The sequence below is a fragment of the Ambystoma mexicanum genome, chromosome 6p (genome assembly GCF_040938575.1).
Source record: "Ambystoma mexicanum isolate Mex_15411 chromosome 6p, UKY_AmexF1_1, whole genome shotgun sequence".
In the NCBI taxonomy this organism is placed as follows: Eukaryota; Metazoa; Chordata; class Amphibia; order Caudata; family Ambystomatidae; genus Ambystoma; species Ambystoma mexicanum.
Window position 1 is genome coordinate 63,397,628 of NC_090935.1, and position 17,044 is coordinate 63,414,671.

Consider the following 17,044-nt stretch of genomic DNA (forward strand, 5'->3'; position numbering starts at 1 on the left):
CGCACCCAGAGAGGATTGTGAATATTATCTTGAGTCACACCTAGAGAGGACTGTGACTACTAGCCTATGCCACACTAGGATAGAACTGTGAATATTAGCCTGCGTCACATCCAGAGAGGATTGTGAATATACCTTGAGTCACACCTAGAGAGGACTGTGAATATTAGCCTTTGCCACAGTAAGATAGAACTGTGAATATTAGCCTATGCCACACTAAGACAGAACTGTTAATATTAGCATGTGCCACACTAAGATAGAACTGTGAATATTAGCCTATGCCACACTAAGACAGAACTGTGAATTTTAGCCTGTGCCACACTAAAATAGAACTGTGAATATAAGTCTGCGTCGCATAGAGAGGATTGTGAATATTACCTCGAGAAACACCTAGAGAGGACTGTGACTACTAGTCTATGTCACACTAAGATAGAACTGGGAATATTAGCCTGCGTCACATCCAGAGAGGATTGTGAATATAGCTTGAGTCACACATAGAGAGGACTGTCAATATTAACCTGTGCCACAGGAAGATAGAACTGTGAATATTAGCCTGTGCCACACTAAGAAAGAACTGTGAATATTTGCCTGTGCCACACTAAGATAGAACTGTGAATATCAGTCTGCGTCATTCCTGTCTAGGATGCATGCTCTTCCCGAGCGTAAGAGCCCGGAAGAGGGGGTCTGTGATGCAGTGAAGGATTGGACCATTGGAGACTCTGGAGTGGCCCGGCATCACAGCAAGCAGAGGACAATAGGGTGATGTCACCAGGGAGGGAGTGAATTGATTGACGGTGATTAAGAGCCAATCGGTGGAGGGGAAAGAAGTAAAGGGCTTTTCTCTAATCCTGGCGTTGTGGGGGTTTGTTTTTGAACAGGGACCGAATGCGGAGGAGGAGGAACCGTCTTATGAATGGGCGTACTGAGAGCCCTAAGAAAATCCTGTTGAGAGAAGTTGTTCCGGCACCGGTTGTGCCCAGTTTGAAGAGGAGGAGGCACGTTGCCGAAATCCACAAGTTGCGTCGCACCTGGTTGCGAAAAGAGGGGGGCGAGAAGGCACCTCGCCGCGGAGCCCTCCCTCGTGTGGGAGGAGTTTGAGAAAGAAATCCCGATGACGAGCGGCTGGCCGGGGAATCCCCGAGAAGATGCAATGCTGCAGGTAAACGAACAGCTGGGGTGTGACTGAGCGAGGGAGTACCCGACCGAGGAGTCGGAGGGGCAGCAAACGCCGCGGCAACAGCTGATCGAGGAGACAAGAGAAATCAGGAAGAGGATTACCCGAGTGGCCGAGGAGTTTATACGAACGAAAATACAGCAGAAAGACGGTGAGGCGCTCGGCGTATGAGGGGAGTCCATACCTGGAAGTTTTGGGGTAACGGGGTACGAACCCACTGACCCACCGTATAAGCTGGGAACGAACAGGGAGCCCTCTGAGAACTGAGACTGTATAGGGCTGTGAATACCCCTTTGCTAGAAAAGCTCGCCACCGACCCCGAAATTCTAAGCAGGGTTATTACGCTGAAGAGACTTCCTTTTTTTTCCCATTTTCTTCGTTAGTGCCAGTTGAGAGTTGAACTGAATAAAAATAAAAGAAATTTGTTAACCAATCGGCCTCAAGAGTGTTTATCCCTCCCGCTAAGTTGTGACATTTGGTGGCAGCGGTGGGATTCGAACCCACGCCTCCGAAGAGACTGGAGGAACTGATCAAATCATTGGCCGAAGGGCAACAGTTGTTACAACAAGCGCTCCAAATGCAGGGACAGCAAGCACAGGCCGATCGGCAGACGTTCCAGCAAGCCTTGCAGCTTCAGCAAGCTCAACTGATGGAAACATCCGGTTCAAGGAGCCATACGCAGGTGCCTACCTCTGTGCTACAGAAATTTACTTCAGGGGAAGATCCGGCTCACTTCTTTGTGAACTTTGAGAGAGTGGCTCGGAATGCCCAGTGGCCTACAGACCAGTGGTGTCATTATGTGGCCCCCCTAATGACGGGGGAGATGCAAAGCGCATACCAAGCAGCCAACCCCGCAGGAGACACCCCATATGGAGAGATGAAGCGGGCGGTCCTGGAGAGGTTAGGTCATGATGAAGAGGCCTACCGAATTAAATTCCGAGAGACTCGACTACTTCCCGATGAGACTCCTCGCCAGCTGTATTACCGGGTGAAAGAAATAGGGGACAAGTGGTTGCAGACAACCACCTCCACCGCCCATGAGATGTCGGAGAAGGTCGTGCTGGAACAATTCCTCGAGGCCCTACCCCTACCGATCCAAAGATGGGTACGGCAACATCATAAACCATCTCTGGTCGAAGCGGTGAATATAGCTTCCGCATATCAGAAGGCGGGCCAGGGGAAGCTATTAACCTATTCAGCCATCCAGAAGGGGATGGGGGGAAACCCCGGTACTGGCCCGAAACTCTCTGGCAGTTCAAGGTGGCCGAACTCAATGCTCCGAAAACCCGATTGGGAGGTACTAAAGACTCGACCTCCCAGTGAAGGCTTTCCGACCTCAGCAAGTCCCAGACCCCCTATCCTCGGGGCCCGGGGACCCCAGTGTTTCGAGTGCGCAGAATGGGGACATCTAGCCCGACTATGTCCCAAGAGAGGAAAAGCCGAACCGATGGAGATGGGGACCCTGGAGGTCGCCAAGGAAAGTAACCAAGCTGAGGCAGGTTTCGGAACGAAGCCTTCTTATCCCTATGTGTGCGAGGCAGAAGTGGAGGGCCGACCTACCAGAGCCATGATAGATTCGGGAAGCCTACAGACTGCTGTCAACTCGGAACTGGTAGGTGGTATGCCAGAGACGAATGAGACTGTACAGATACGCTGCGTGCATGGGGATGTCAAAAGATACCCAACAAAAAAAATTCATCTTAAGTTAGTCGGGGAAGAGATAGGGATACGAGCAGCTGTGATGCCGGTGCTTCCGGAGCCCCTGTTAGTCGGATCCGATGTACCAGACTTATCACGCATTATCCAGAAAATTGAGAGAGGGTGGCTGAAAGAGGCGCCCTTCCACCACCAAGAGATCACATCAAAATCAAACAAACAGAGGAAGAGTCGAGTAGAAAAGCGAAGAGAGAAACGAGAATGGGTTGCGCGAAACATGTATCCTGTAGCAGTGGATTGGACTATGGAGGATCAGGGGGACAGTTTCCGTTCTGCACAGGAACTTGATCCCCTATTAAAAAACGCTAGAACGTCATTAGGAGAAACGACAAGTGGGAAAGGGCCCTACTTCATCAAAGACAAAGGATTATACTATAGGGTGGTCACCGACCCCACCGAAGGAGAAGTCCGACAACTGCTGGTACCCAACAAATATACCAGGTCCGTGCTGGAAGTGGCACATGTCCAGTTAGGGGAAGGTCATCTCGGAGTGGAAAAAACTACCAAGAAGATACTCGCTAGGTTTTTTTGGCCAGGGGTATATGGACAAGTGACACGCTTCTGCCAACAGTGTCCTGAGTGTCAAAAAAAGAACAAAGCTAATGTCCGAAAAGTCCCGTTACAAACGATGCCCTTAATACTGGAACCGTTTCATCGGATCGGGATGGACATAGTGGGTCCACTAGATCCTACAAGCAGAGGTCACAAATACCTATTGGTAATCGTAGATTATGCAACTCGATACCCAGAGGCTTTTCCTTTACGATCCATTAATGCGCAACAAGTCTGTGACGTCTTGGTCCCATTTATTACAAGAGTCGGCATCCCCAAAGAAATCATAACGGATAGAGGCACCAATTTTATGTCAGCCGTATTAAAACAGGTGTGTGATACCCTCCACATAGAACAGATTAAAACAGCAGTATACCACCCACAAACCGATGGTCTAGTGGAGAGGTATAACCAAACTATAAAACTAATGCTAAGGAAAACCATGTTGCCCGGAGAACGGAATTGGGACAGACTAATCCCTTGGATTCTGATGGCCTTAAGGAATACACCACAGTCTTCGACAGGTTTTGCGCCATTCGAACTCTTGTTTGGCCGGCCGGTGAGAACTTTATTAGATATTTTACGAGAAAACTGGGAGGAACAACCCAGCTCAGAGATTACGCTGACCGAATATGCCTTACAATTGAAGGAGAGGGTGGAGAAACTCCAGGCAGTTGCACAAAGTCATCTTCTACAAGCTCAACTCAACCAGGAGCATTACTATAACCAAGGGACTCGCATGAGAAGTTTCCAAGTGGGAGACAGAGTTTTAGTTCTCCTACCCACCTCAGAGAACAAAATGTTAGCCTCCTGGAGGGGACCTTATACCATCGAAGAAGTCTTGGGTCCCGTAACGTACCGGGTTCGTCAACCTGAGAGGAAGATACCGCTACAGACCTACCACATCAATATGTTAAAAAAGTGGGTCGATCCGGTGCCAACCATAACCATGATCAACGTGGAGGAGATGACGGAGGAAAGTATGCCTAACAGTGGGGAAGAAATAGGCAAGGAGGCATTGAACATTAATCTGGAGTTAACTACTAGCCAGAAGAATGAGTTGTCAAACTTGGTGGGAGAGTATGCAGAAATATTCTCGTCACTTCCCGGGAGAACCACGCTAACTTGTCATCAGATCCAAACCGACCCGGGAGTCAAGGTCCGACTTCGCCCATACAGGATTCCCGAAGCGAAGGTCCAGGCGGTGAACCAAGAAATCCAAGAAATGCTCAAATTGGGGGTAATCGAGCCATCTTATAGTGAATGGTGCTCTCCCCTAGTCCTCGTACCCAAAGCCGATGGGACATCGAGGTTCTGCCTAGATTTTCGAAAGCTGAACGAAATATCAAAATTTGACGCATATCCCATGCCGCGTATTGAAGAACTTCTGGAGAGACTAGGGAAGGCCGAATACCTGACAACGATAGATCTAACCAAGGGTTACTGGCAGATCCCTTTGAATCCAGCGGATAAAGAAAAGACGGCTTTTGCTTCTCCCACCGGCTTATATCAGTTTACCGTGCTGCCATTTGGCCTTCATGGGGCTCCGGCTACGTTCCAAAGACTGATGAACTTTCTAATAAAGGGTCATGAAGGCTATGTGGGAGCATACTTAGATGACATCATTGTCTACAGCCAGAGTTGGACAGAACATCTAAGTCATTTACGGGCCATCCTGCGCACACTACGAGATGCCGGACTACACATTAATCCAAAGAAATCTCACCTGGCCAATTTCCACACTAAATACCTGGGGTACCAGGTGGGTCAAGGGCTAATTAAGCCTCAGAAGGAAAAACTAGAGGCCATCCAGCGTTTGCAATTTCCAGTAAATGCTCGACAAGTGAGAGCATTTCTAGGATTTGTAGGTTATTACCGACGTTTTATCCCACATTTTTCAACAATTGCGGCTCCCTTGACTGATCTGTTAAAGTCCACGGCCCCCCGTCAAAGGGAGTGGAGAAATGAGAAAACCGAGAAAGCTTTTGAGGATCTAAAGAATGCCCTCTCGAATGAAGCGGTGTTAAAATGTCCCGATTTCCAAATGCCATTCTTCCTACATACGGATGCCTCAGGTTATGGTCTGGGGGCCGTCCTGTTTCAGAACGATGGAGATAAGGAGAGACCAATCCTGTTTATAAGTCGTAAACTGTTACCCAACGAGATGGGATATGCCACCATCGAGAAAGAGTGTCTGGCGGTAAAGTGGGCAATAGAAGCCCTAAAGTACTATTTGTTAGGAAGATCATTCACGTTGGTGACGGATCACGCTCCTCTAGTGTGGCTCTCTAGAAACAAAGATACGAATCCTCGAGTGTTGAGGTGGTTTCTATCCCTTCAGCCATATTCCTTCAAGACGATACATCGACCTGGCCGGAGAATGGCACAAGCAGATTTCCTGTCTAGGATGCATGCTCTTCCCGAGCGTAAGAGCCCGGAAGAGGGGGTCTGTGATGCAGTGAAGGATTGGACCATTGGAGACTCTGGAGTGGCCCGGCATCACAGCAAGCAGAGGACAATAGGGTGATGTCACCAGGGAGGGAGTGAATTGATTGACGGTGATTAAGAGCCAATCGGTGGAGGGGAAAGAAGTAAAGGGCTTTTCTCTAATCCTGGCGTTGTGGGGGTTTGTTTTTGAACAGGGACCGAATGCGGAGGAGGAGGAACCGTCTTATGAATGGGCGTACTGAGAGCCCTAAGAAAATCCTGTTGAGAGAAGTTGTTCCGGCACCGGTTGTGCCCAGTTTGAAGAGGAGGAGGCACGTTGCCGAAATCCACAAGTTGCGTCGCACCTGGTTGCGAAAAGAGGGGGGCGAGAAGGCACCTCGCCGCGGAGCCCTCCCTCGTGTGGGAGGAGTTTGTGAAAGAAATCCCGATGACGAGCGGCTGGCCGGGGAATCCCCGAGAAGATGCAATGCTGCAGGTAAACGAACAGCTGGGGTGTGACTGAGCGAGGGAGTACCCGACCGAGGAGTCGGAGGGGCAGCACACGCCGCGGCAACAGCTGATCGAGGAGACAAGAGAAATCAGGAAGAGGATTACCCGAGTGGCCGAGGAGTTTATACGAACGAAAATACAGGAGAAAGACGGTGAGGCGCTCGGCGTATGAGGGGAGTCCATACCTGGAGGTTTTGGGGTAACGGGGTACAAACCCACTGACCCACCGTATAAGCTGGGAACGAACAGGGAGCCCTCTGAGAACTGAGACTGTATAGGGCTGCGAATACCCCTTTGCTAGAAAAGCTCGCCACCGACCCCGAAATTCTAAGCAGGGTTATTACGCTAAAGAGACTTCCTTTTTTTTCCCATTTTCTTCGTTAGTGCCAGTTGAGAGTTGAACTGAATAAAAATAAAAGAAATTTGTTAACCAATCGGCCTCAAGAGTGTTTATCCCTCCCGCTAAGTTGTGACAGTCACATAGAGAGGATTGTGAATATTACCTCGAGGAACACCTATAGAGAACTGTGACTACTAGGCTATGCCACACTAAGATAGAACTGTGAATATTAGCCTGCGTCACATCCAGAGAGGATTGTGAATATACCTTGAGTCACACCTAGAGAGGACTGTGAATATTAGCCTGTGCCACAGTAAGATAGAACTGTGACTATTAGCCTGTGCCACAATAAGAAAGAACTGTGAATATTAGCCTATGCCACACTAAGAAAGAACTGTGAATATTAGACTGTGCCAAACTAAGAAAGAACTGTGAATATTAGCCTGCATCGCACCCAGAAGGATTGTGAATATTACCTTGAGTCACAACTAAAGAGAACTGTGAATATTAGCCTGTGCCACAGTAAGATAGAACTGTGAATATTAGCCTATGCCACACTAAGACAGAACTATTAATATTAGCATGTGCCACACTAAGATAGAACTGTGAATATTAGCCTATGCCACACTAAGACAGAACCGTGAATTTTAACCTGTGCCACACTAAGATAGAACTGTGAATATAAGTCTGCGTCGCATAGAGAGGATTGTGAATGTTACCTCGAGGAACACCTAGAGAGGACTGTGACTACTAGCCTATGCCACACTAAGATAGAACTGTGAATATTAGCCTATGCCACACTAAGACAGAACTATTAATATTAGCATGTGCCACACTAAGATAGAACTGTGAATATTAGCCTGCATCACATCCAGAGAGGATTGTGAATATACCTTGAGTCACCTCTAGAAAGGACTGTGAATATTAGCCTGTGCCACTTTAAAATAGAACTGTAAATATTAGACTGCATCGCATCCAGTGAGGACTGTGAATATTAGCCTGTGCCATACTAGTATAGAACTGTGAATATTAGCCTGTGCCACACTAAGAAAGAACTGTGACTTTTAGCCTGCGTCGCATCCAGTGAGGATTGTAAATGTGACATTGAGTCACATCTAGAGAGGACTGTGAATATTAGCCTGTGCCACACTAAGACAGAACCGTGCATTTTAGCCTGTGTCACACTAAGATAGAACTGTGAATATTAGTCTGAGTTACATCCAAAGAGGATTGTGAATATTACTTTGAGTCCCCTCTAGAAAGGACTGTGAATATTAGCCTGTGCCACTTTAAAATAGAACTGTAAATATTAGCCTGCATCGCATCCAGTGAGGACTGTGAATATTAGCCTGTGCCCCACTAAGAAAGAACTGTGAATTTTAGCCTGCGTCGCATCCAGTGAGGATTGTAAATGTGACATTGAGTCACATCTAGAGAGGACTGTGAATATTAGCCTGTGCCACACTAAGACAGAACCGTGCATTTTAGCCTGTGCCACACTAAGATAGAACTGTAAATATTAGCCTGCATCGCATCCAGTGAGGACTGTGAATATTAGCCTGTGCCACAGTAGGATAGAACTGTGAATATTAGCCTGTGCCACACTAAGATAGAACTGTGAATATTAGCCTGTGTCACATCCAGAGAGGATTGTGAATATACCTTGAGTCGCAACTAGAGAGGACTGTGAATATTAGCCTGTGCCACAGTAAGATAGAACTGTGAATATTAGCCTATGCCACACTAAGACAGAACTGTTAATATTAGCATGTGCCACACTAAGACAGAACCGTGAATTTTAGCCTGTGCCACACTAAGATAGAACTGTGAATATAAGTCTGCGTCGCATAGAGAGGATTGTGAATATTACCTTGAGGAACACCTAGAGAGGACTGTGAGTACTAGCCTATGCCACACTAAGATAGAACTGTGAATATTAGCCTGCGTCACATCCAGAGAGGATTGTGAATATACCTTGAGTCACCTCTAGAAAGGACTGTGAATATTAGCCTGTGCCACTTTAAAATAGAACTGTAAATATTAGCCTGCATCGCATCCAGTGAGGACTGTGAATATTAGCCTGTGCCACACTAGTATAGAACTGCGAATATTAGCCTGTGCCACACTAAGAAAGAACTGTGAATTTTAGCTTGCGTCACATCCAGTGAGGATTGTAAATGTGACATTGAGTCACATCTAGAGAGGACTGTGAATATTAGCCTGTGCCACACTAAGAAAGAACTGTGAATATTAATCTGAGTCACATCCAGAGAGGATTGTGAATATTACTTTGAGTCCCCTCTAGGAAGGACTGTGCATATTAGCCTGTGCCACTTTAAAACAGAACTGTAAATATTAGCCTGCATCACATCCAGAGAGGACTGTGAATATTAGCCTGTGCCACACTAGGATAGAACTGCGAATATTAGCCTGAACCACACTAAGAAAGAACTGTGAATATTAGCCTGCATCGCACCCAGAGAGGATTGTGAATATTACCTTGAGTCACATCTTGAGAGGACTGTGATTATTAGCCTGTGCCACACTAAGTTGGAACTGTGAATATTAGCCTGTGCCACATTAAGATAGAACTGTGAATATTAGCTTGTGTCACTTCCAGAGAGGATTGTGAATATTACCTTGAGTCACACCGGGAGACGAGCCACAAAATGAGTGTGCGTCTCTTCAGACAACAATGCTAATAACCAACCCTCACTCCTCTGCATTCACCTCTCAAACTCTAACTAAACACAACCATACCTCTAAAGCCACAGCAAACCGCACACACTTCACTACACTGCAATAACAAACAAACCACACATAGCCTTAGACAACAGCACACAATGGACACCTAGAACCGTGGGTATGTCAACTAAACCATTACCTGTCGTGTGTTAGGTTCACTGTAGACAAGAACCACATATATGTGCTCCTGTTGTCTCTCATGTAAAGAAGTAAGCATTGCTGTAACAGCGCCACGATGCCCCAGGGCCACTTTGTGAGCTTTATAAATGTAAAAAATAATAAATAAATAAATACCGACCGGATACCACAGCAAACAGCTCAGCAGACAGTGTTAACCTAACTGAAGCTGCCAACAGCACATCACAGCTCCCTTGCTCTTTCTCCAACTTTGCCCTACTGATGTACGCCAACTGACCCCCTTTTTTTTTAGATCCGCCAGAGTGCCAGGGGAGCACATCCTTTAACATTAACATAACAGCAGATGGTAATTCACAGCGACCCAAAAACCGCACTTAAGCTCAGCGAATGGTGCAAACTAAACTGAAGCTGCCAACAGAACATCACAACTCTCACTTTCCTATTCCCACTACACCCTACTGCCCTTCTACCCCCCTTTATTCACACTCTACTTTCAGATCTGCCAGAGCACTTGGGAACCACTCCGGTGGTGACAGTGCACGGTACAAATATCTTTAATCTTAACATATAGTGATAAAGCTGCAAAAATATTCTAGTGGAGTGGTCAGTTCGATTTTCGGTTCTGCCTTCTCAGTTGGTTTTAACACTCAAAAGTCTGTCCGCCTGTCACAGGGCCGAACCTGCGGCTCTCTTACCTTCTTGTGGCTCCCCTCAATCACCTTTTAATGCAATTACCGTTTCCCAATGCCTCACCTCTCTTACTCTCTTCACTCACTCCTCAAATGAACACCTTCCTCGCCATTCACTGCACTTATCACTCACACCTCCATCTGATACACACCACACCATCACCACCATGGACCCCTCCTCGATCCCAACCAAAGCAACAACAAAATCACTAAAAATACAAAAACTACTACGTATTGTTCCAACACCCCTCTCCCTATATTGGGTTAGGAGATCCAAGGCCCACTAAATATACGGAGCCTCTACCCTACCTTGCTTTATTTTTCTCCATAAAATGCAGTGCTGCCTTCTTTCCCCAATTGGGAAGGATCATGTAACTCCTTTATCTTCTTATTCCATAATAGTAATTATAAAAAATAAAAACAAACCGCTTTGTGGCCTTTCACACACCCACGGACACCAATCACCTCACCCTTCCACACTCCTCAACGGCCACACTCATCCACCATTTTCTCCCTCCCCACGTTGTTTTCTCCTGCAAAATGTGCATTTAAGTCTGTTCGTTCTCCCAGTTCCCCCATCATAGAGTCCCATCAACGGCCTGCACAATCCGGGAGCAGCACACCGCTCCATAGAACAGACAAGAATTCTGGCAACATGACTCCTGTAATCCACTCCATGTTGGCTGGAAAGAGCAGTTCCTGCTATGCACACCTGTGTCAACTTGCACTGTGCAGCTGAAATGCACTTTGGTGAACTGCCTACATCTTGCGTCACACAACATACATTGATGTTTCTGTTGCTTGCCGAGCCTGCTGAAAGCAGAAATATAGCTTGTTGTAAATTAGAAGAACAGAGAACAACCTCAGACCAAATCCCTCTGAAGAAAAAATGGCAATAAAAGCAATGGGGGCCACCTCTCACTAGACCTTGTGACTAGAAATCAGGACTACAGAAGGAATGAGGAGGAGCAAAGGACCAGTAAGCAATATGGACCAGTGAGGACAGGTCATAGGACCACCCATCAATGCGGTGAAGGTCTGGGAAGAGGAAGAGACACGGCACATGGAGCAAAGCTATATAGAGCGGTAGCTGTTGAAATGTGGAGCAGCAAAGGAGAGAGTTCTGTGAGCAGGAGGGGCGTGCCCTTGTTCCCTCTGGATCCTGGTGGAAGGGTGTATCATAGAAGCCAGGTTAGTGGAGGATTTCTGAATCCTGGGGGTATCAGTCAGCAGAGGGGCTGGGATAAGTGTGAGTGTGGATACAGGTGGAGGGAAGTGTTGCATGTTATTCATTGGAGCGAGATAGCACATTGCGAGGAGTTCGACATGCTGACTAGTGTGTTTCAATTTAGAGGGACTAGACTTTGCGTTAACAACACGGCAGAAGCAGCACACCCTGTGGGGGCTTAAATTGCTGTGTATCTTTCAAACAGGATTTTTCAATATCCAGGCCCATGAGATAAGCGTAGTTCCCAAGAACTACAGTTCCCATCTTCCCCAGGGACTTAATTTCCCGTCTGCATCGCGTCAGCAATGGCGCGTTCTGCTGTGGCTAGTTAACGCAGGTTTGCATCTGGGACGCATCGAGAGCTTCGACGGTCTCCTGGACACTAAATTTAATACACTCTGCTACAGGTATCGGATTAACTGAATTAGTAAGGAACCCAGGGCCCTCCTGAACTGTGGGAAGGATGACTAAACCGCTTGTGTGCTTAATGATCAACACCAGATCGTTGATTTGTCATGCCACCGAAATAGCAGATTGCATATTAAAAAAGGACATTTATATTTGTGCCATAACTGAGACCTGGCTACATGAAGCTGCAGGTCCAGCTCCAGCACTGGCTATCCCCTCTAGTTGCTCAATGTTAAGGGCAGACTGGCTCCCCAGACGGTGAGGTGTTGCCCTGATACATTGGTCCACCCTTCAGACCCATTTGGTGCATTTAAATGGCCAAATAGTTTGTGATACGTCCTGTTGGATGCTAACAAAACCATTGACTTCATTCTGGTCTACCGACCACCCACACCCATGCCAGAATTCCCAATCCAGCTGTGGGACACAATAGTGCTACGCCTCAGACCCCGTACCAAGGCCATCCTTTTGGAAGATCTTAACCTCGGTCTTCGGGATGATAAAGACACACTGGTCACTATTACCGAGGCTACTTTATCCAGTGTAGGCATCCAACAGAATGTCTTGACTGCAACGCATACAAGGGGCAGGACCCTTGAATGCGTGGCTAGTCCCAATATCGATGTTAAGTTGGGGGAGGTGGTACCATGCCCATGGTCGGACCACAAGTTGATACACGTTCCGGTAGAAGCTGTCAAAACAGGAAGATTGAAGTGAAAAAAGTGATAACGACATTTAGAAACACGCGCCCGACTCTCACCTGCAGTGCTCCTCCTCGAGAGCACTCGGGGAAAGAGCTGCCAAAACTTGACACTACACAAATCTGCAAAAGCAGATCAAAGGATGTTGGAAACTGCAGTCAGCACCTTAGCTCCGGAAAAGACGTGGTGTAAACTTAAAAGAGACACAAGTTGGCACTCCAGTGACATTCAAAAGCTCAAAATAGCTAAGCACAATGCTTTGTGTTGTGGAAAGCCTCACATTTGGAAACTAATAAAGATACATATGCAAAGGCAGCTAAAGTGCATAAAGCAGCCATCATTAAGGCAAGGAAAGTGGAATACAATCAAAGGCTTGCGCAGGGAAATTCAGACTCTAAAAGAATGATTAAGATCCTTAAGGAACTGGAGATCCCTTGCCCACAGACCTCCACCACTGTCAAAGATAAAAAATGATGTACCTCAATTCAGGACGCCATGAATAATAAAGTCAAAGAAATTCAGGCTGATATCAGCACTTAAAAGGACTCATTTGCAAAGACTTCTCAAGCACAAATCCCCCATGAGGTAAAAAGAAACCTTCCGCTCCTTGACTTTGCCCTGGTTTCGGAGAGTGATATGCTTACTGTGATGAACTGACTTAAACCGACATCTTGTAAAGGAGATGTGTGCCCCTCTAGGGTAGTTAAATGATGTGCCAACCAACTGACCATCCTTTAAGGAATGTTCAGTGCCAGCTTGTCTGAAGCAGACATGGAGAGCCCCATTATCAAAAAATGCCCTCTCTTGATCCGGATGTCCCGACAAACTTTAGGTCTATTTCAAACTCACCATTTGCTGCTCAAAGTATCAGATCAGGCCGTATATACTCAGGTGCAGGCACACCGTACAGAACGTTCTCCGACTGACCTCAAGGCCAATATGCTGGACATTGTGGGCAAAGGAGCCACTGCCCTCCTCGTGCTGATTGATCTCTCCGCGGCATTTGACCTGGTAGATCACGCCCTGTTGATCATCAGACTTATGCACTCGGCTAGTTGTTCTCCAACAGCTGCAAAATGGGTGGAATCCTTTTTATCTGTACGCACTGCCCAGGTCCTTGCGGACGACTGCAGGGCCGATGATTTCCAGCTTCACTGCGGGGTAGCACAGGGATCGTGTTTGTCCCTGGTTCTGTTTAATTTATTTACACTCCCACTGTTTGAACTTCTGGATTCCAAAGGGGTATTGTATACTAACTATGCTGATGATACTCAATGTCTGATCCCGATGCCCAGGAGACTAGAGCAGGGACACTGAGTCCATCAATAGGGTCTATTCATTGATTCAGTCCTGGATGATGGAGAATAATCTGGCGCTCAATGATGCAAAGACCGAAGTTATGATTGAGGGGACAGCCTCACGCCTACGGAAACATTCCCCAGACTACAGGGAGGTGTTCATAGCAGGGTGCACCATCACACCCCTCCCGAAAGTGAACGACCTGGGGATGGTGATTGGCCAGGAGCTTAACATCTAGGCTCATGTGAGCTATCTGGTATCGTCCACTTCCTACTATCTCAAACTTCTTACACAGTTGAGACCCTTTCTGTCACGGGATAATTGTGCCTCAATTGCAAGGGCAATTATCAATGCCAAATTGGAGTACAGGGCCAGTCTGCTGCAGGGTGCAGGGAAAGGAGAAATCATGCACCTCCAGGTGATTCAGAACAACGCGGTTAGAACGGTTAAGGGTCTGAGAAAGAATGAACATGTCACAGATGCTAGGAGGGCACTACACTGGCTGCCTATAGTTAGTAGAGTGACACTCCACCTTCTATAGATCACACATAAATGCTTATATGGATTAAGCCCAGCGTACCTTTCGAACCGCCTCGCCGGGTTGCTGTTTTCGAAGGACACTAAGATCAAATAATGCAAGGCTCTTAAAAACACCATTGTTCAAACTTGTGGGGGGTCAACCAGGGGTCATTTGCCTACACGGCCCGTAGAGCTGGAATGCGCTGAATCCCGATCTGAGGCTATGCAAGTCCTTCTCCACGTTTAAAAAGGACTTGAAAACTAGGATATTCGGATGAACCCTGGATTAGCCTAAGCTCTGCCCTTATGCGGATAATGGGTGAGGGACTTCCTATGCACAATTTAGTTTGTTTTATTATGCCTGTTGTACGTCTTGTTAGCGCTACTATGCCTGTGACAGGCAATTTACAAATCTAAAGACTTGGGAACCACTAGCATAAGACGCGACTGACCTGCAAGGAGGAGGTGTAGGCTGCGAAAGGAAGGCAAGGAGATATACTATAGACCATCAGTGAGGCAGAGATAGTAGGCAGACACTGAGGGTAAGATGGACACGTTTTGGGCTGGAGGCTGCATTCTGGGAATCTTAGTCAGAGCACCAAAGCGTCTCCTGGATGGTGTGAGAGAAAGATACCTGACACTCCTTTCTGTGAAACGCAGTACTAGTACCTACTCCAACAATATCCTCCACAAGCCGTCACTCCTGCTTTCCTCTAGTTACTTGGTCCTCCCCCACTTCTGCTGCTGTCCTTAACCAAAAAAAACGATTTCCTTCTACAAATATGATGGATTTGGAAGAGGAAGTCCCCCAAGATGTCGATCAGGCTCATACGGTTCGTTGAAGGGACCCAAAGCACTCCGTATAAAGGTTAGTTACAGTGCCAAGTATCCGATTGTAACGGTTGATGTTCTGTGAAGGATTGCAGGCAGCCCCTGCAGTGCCTGGCGGCCAAGACAAAAAAGAACGAGGTCAGAGTACCCCCAAGATTGAGACTGCAGTCGATCAGGTCAGGCACATCAGCAGCGGGGGGAAAAAAACAAATTATAATCCTTGAGCACAGGTCAGGCCAGGACGTTGGCTCTAGAGACCGAACAAAGGATAGTCCCTTGAAAGATGGATGTGCTGATGTCTTGCCTACCAGCCCTGAAGAGGAGCAGCATTTGAGAGCAGGAGAACTGCTTCCATGTCTCCTGGAAGAAGAAGGGCACCCTTTTCTGTGTGGACAGGTTTCTCAGGAGCTTTATGGGAGCCCACAAAAAGCCCCAAGGAAGGGGGAATGACTGCTCCTATCTGAAACAGGTTTCCTCTGGTCACCTCAGGGGGGTCAGGAGTAAGCAGCACATCTTCCACCCAGATGTCCTTATCATCCTAATGGTCTCTTTGAAAATGTGGGATCATGGTCAGGTCATGGAGTTATCTGAAGAAATAGCCCAGGTTCCCATGATTATACACACTCACTGACTAAGAAGCAACACACCCCCTTTGTTTCTTCAGAGAACCCATGAGGCTGTGAACTTAAGGGAGGACATTTTGTGAACTGTGAAAGGAAACACTTGAACCTATGGACCTGTTGATCAAAGACTGTCCTGATACTTTATGTTTCTGTTTTGACCTATGAAATGGTTCTATATGTATGGGAGAGGAGCTGAAGGAAGAAAGAGACAACTTAAGCTGATTATAGGTAAAGTTGATTCAGGTCTGTGTTCTGAATAAGTCCTAATGTTTCTGTTCTTCTGTGTACTATAATTGGTAAGGAACAAGCATAAAGCTCCTTTAATCCATCCATAATCCAGACTGGTATGGTCTGTTGATCAATGCCCATAATCTGACCAAAGGCAAGTACTCAGGAGGAAAGTTCAGGGGCAACGTGCTTACCTTGGAAGCAAGACGACACGGAGCAACACAGGTTCGATCCCCGGGTCCACGCTTAGAAACCTCTGGGTATTAAGCGAGCTATAAATAACCTATCATATCATATCATATCACCCTTCACTGTCTTTCAGCATATTGTGTTCAAAGTGGACTTCTGACAGTAGAAACACATCAAGCTCCATGCTTCATGTCATGGCCATACTATCTATGCAGCTATGTTTGTGTGTATCAACATAGAATGAAGGGGCCCAAAAGGGATTTAAAATATCTGGTAATAGGCAAGGGAAACGGGGTCCTGATTAGATTCTTGCATGATAGACTGGATGTTTTCCAATACTTAAAATTTTCCTTTTTCCCCAAAAAGAGTTCAGATAACACCAGGCTTTGTTTGAAAGTGATCCACAAGCTGACAGAGATCTGATAGGATCCAGTAGGATATCATGATCTGCCAATCCCGGAGCCCATGGACAAGAAGAATGAGAATAGCTCCAGAGAGGTGAAATCCCAGCACATCATCCCACAGGTGGATGAATGTGTTCTCCTGAGCATGGCCAGACTGAAATCCACACTGGAAATTTCCAGGCAACATTGTGCTTCGAGATGGGTCAGTTACTTATGGAACAACTCTTACTCCACCCAAAGAGATCTGGCCATTGTGCTTCAGGTCACCAAGTGCCTGCTTTCTATTGTGGGCTTGTTTGCAAGAGCTACAGCTTCTGTCACAGAAG

The 17,044-nt window shown here is 46.9% G+C and overlaps 1 protein-coding gene across 2 annotated transcripts in view; it reads left to right on the forward strand.

The window, feature by feature from the left end:
* The window catches only part of LOC138511215 (long-chain-fatty-acid--CoA ligase ACSBG2-like), a 531,477-nt gene that overhangs the window by 506,172 nt on the left and 8,261 nt on the right, over positions 1 to 17,044 (forward strand). The gene's annotated exons all lie outside the window — the stretch shown is intronic.